The sequence below is a fragment of the Lygodium microphyllum genome, chromosome 2 (genome assembly GCF_053477565.2).
Source record: "Lygodium microphyllum isolate KBCC chromosome 2, Lygodium_microphyllum_v1.1.10, whole genome shotgun sequence".
Classification (NCBI taxonomy): domain Eukaryota; kingdom Viridiplantae; phylum Streptophyta; class Polypodiopsida; order Schizaeales; family Lygodiaceae; genus Lygodium; species Lygodium microphyllum.
Genome location: NC_141136.1, coordinates 160738930 through 160742113, shown reverse-complemented (window position 1 = coordinate 160742113; position 3184 = coordinate 160738930). Strand labels below are relative to the sequence as shown.

The window sequence follows — 3184 nt, the reverse complement described above, 5'->3', positions numbered from 1 at the left end:
AGAAGCCTATAAGAATCTATTGTCCATTAATGGTGAGTCTATGCGCTTATTATGACCATGAAAGACAGACAAAGAGGCATCTAAAAGGACATTAATACATCTCTCTCTCTCTCTCTCTCTCTCTCTCTCGCGCGCGCGCGCGCAACGCCTTCCCTACATGGGGAAGGGGGGGATATACTATGATATTTAAAATGCAATAGACATGCACTCGGTGGGTTGTCACTTGGAGCAGCATCCCATAGGATAAGAAATAGTGCAACGGCCCCATAGTGGCTTTTTGAAATAGAAACTTCCGACACTTCATTCACCCACCAAACCAACTGGACTAACACTCATTGGCAATTTTAGATGACTGGCCAATTATTGATAATTGCCTTAAACTTACAAGCATACATATTGCACAGTTGTGGACAGAAGAGGAGTAAACCTTGAAATTGATTGGCCTACTAAACATTAGTTCAGTAGCAGCACAAAGTAGAGGCTGCTATTTTGGCAGCGTTCAGCCTGAGAGACTTGTCCTCAGGTGGAGCAGACTCTACTGATCTGGAGAAAGTGCTACAATTTCAGAGCTCTGTGATAAATATACAGGTTTGCGGAAACATAGACAGTGTAATTCTAAGCGATTGCACGTTGGAATGAAGCGCTTCCCTCTCAATGTCCATCACACTAATGGCAATCGCATTACACTTTGTCCTTCTACCATGCTGCAATACAAGACATTTTGCAACATCAGAACCATAGAAACAGCACGAAGTGTTAAAAGAGATGGCATCTCATTGTTCTGACATAGATTTATGTATTAGTTTGCAGAATGTACCAACAAAAATCTGTTAATGAAACTTTGTTATCAGTTTAGCTATCGTACCTTTTCACGTAATAGTAGCAGAAATCTGCAAGGATAATGTCTGGACGATTTCTGAAAGCAGTACCATTGAAGGCCACAATCCATGTCCCAGTGCTGTCAACAAGTATCCTCGACTATCCAATACCTACACCCATGTAATTTTATTGTTAAAAGTATATCGCCAAAAGAGTAAATCATAGGCTACTTTCAACAACTTGAGCAACTAAAAGACATGGCACTGATAGTGCCTATAACAGTGTAAAGCATTCTCCTAAAGCCATGCAGACTGTACGAAATTTAGCACTTGATTTGGCCAAGCAGCTGCCTTATTAATGTTGATCCTGTAGAAACTACCAAACTCAATTCTCCACTCTTTGACTGTATTCCAAGCACAACTTTGATAGAAACAAGTTTGAGTGTACAGCAAACATGACAAAGCCATGGTGATTAATTCTTTACCTTTGTAAAGACGGCCACAGCTGCTGTGCTGCAACCTTGTTCTATAAGTTAGTGATGGTGGTGGCCCCATATCACCCAGTCTGAGAATACAGAGAGCAGAACTTAAAACTCCTAGAGTATCAGGTATATAGCCCCTAGCTACAGTTGCATCCTTGGACCCTGTAATGTAACACCTTGCAAAGGCCCGACTGAGCCTACATCCTTAAGTACTTATACGATTCTCACTATATCACTGCCTTGACACATTCCAACAGCCAATGAGCTCCATGGCTACCTATATTAATTTCAATTGCAGCATTGGCCTGCTCTCTTGCTTTATACTTACAAGTCTCTACAATATAATAAAATCCACATAAGAAAAACAGTGCATAACCTGAATAATCCAATGAGCACAACTCAAAAATCTTGCCACTCCCAATGCAAAAACATAGTGACCAGAGAAGGGCTCAACAACCTGTTCCAGAAAAGTAGATAGCCAGTGTGTGAACAATACCGTAAACCTAGTATAAATTCCAAATATACAAAAAGCTAACTTTTGCTTTCTGTAACTTTCTTGCGATTGTGCATATTTATTTTAGAGAGTACATGAACTACTGTTAGCACATCTATGAAGAGAATAGGGCCAACATTGCTCATATGTAAGAAGGTAACAACATTTTCGAAACATGCCTATTTCAAACAGCATTCGTAGGACATACCTTGGCATTTTGCATGACCCGCAGCTGAGGAAGGACAGAAATAGCCTCCAAGTACACACAAAAGCCCAAAGGATCCTGTTCACCTCTAACTTAGCAAATTATCAAGATGAAACAATCTGCCTGAGCATTGTGCCATTCTTACACTGTCAATTGTCAAGTTAAAAAATCTACACGAGCATTGTGCAAGGCTTCAACAATTTCAGGGAAGCAACGAGAAAAAAAACAAGATTATCCAAGGCAGACCTGCGCAGGTTTTCTCCTTCGTCAATTTGTGAACCAGCACAAGGATGCCAACGGCATGGATGGCCTCAGCTGCAATGAAGAGGTTATCATGATCGTGGACGGCTTGGCGGATGAGGATGAGAGCGAGGATGGCGGAAGCGACGGCGACAAAGGACTTGATCTTGGTCGGTTGGCGCCTGAACCAGGCGGGGAGGGAACAGAGGGGGTTCCGCGAGAGAGAGAGAGACAGACAGAGTGTCATGAGGATTCAGAAGAAGACTACCTAGTACCACCCCACTGCGACAACGCAGTCCAAGCCAAGTCGACGGGCCCACTTATTTAACCATAGTTAATTATTTTTAAATATATTTAGTCGGAAATTCCACCAAAGTCTAACTATTATTATTATTATTATTATATTGATGATTATGATTATTTGTGCTATTGGAAGTCGACAAATTCCACTAATTATTATTGTCATTGTTATTGTTTGTTGGTGCGCTTTTAAGCAATTCGCGTTTCACACTCACTCGAGCTAATGCACAATAAATTCATTGGAACCTTTTTTTTTTGCAGGAAGCTATAAAGATGTATTAATATAGAACAAAAAGTTTACAGCTAGTTGAGGGAGTGCTGCTTCAAAATTGGGAAGCTACCATTGCTTAGGTGGACAGTTAGTCAGCTTTACAAAACCAACAGACCATAGCAGGTCTTAAGCATCAAATGTGTAAATCCTAATAAACTTAAGTCATTGTTCAGCCTTCTTCTTGATATCCAACAGTATGGCTGCCAAGTCCATAGTGGAAGCTGAAATCTCCAGCCTCTCCTTCAAATTGTCCTCATGCTGCTTGAGAATGGTTGCTGTGTCTTTCTCAACCTGAAAAAAAAGATCAAATTTAAGGCCATGTATAGGATCCACATCAGTATTTTCAAACATTTTCTTGTTTCTGCTTATCCAAAT

General features: G+C 40.7%; 1 pseudogene across 1 annotated transcript; it reads right to left on the bottom strand.

The window, feature by feature from the left end:
• Positions 1 to 358: 358 nt before the first annotated feature.
• On the bottom strand, positions 359 to 2515 carry LOC148040549 (uncharacterized; annotated as a pseudogene). Its single transcript, XR_015688636.1, has 5 exons — positions 2245 to 2515; positions 2002 to 2090; positions 1677 to 1757; positions 866 to 989; positions 359 to 704 (listed from the first exon to the last, which is right to left on the bottom strand). The product of XR_015688636.1 is annotated as an uncharacterized LOC148040549 (transcript).
• Positions 2516 to 3184: the final 669 nt, after the last annotated feature.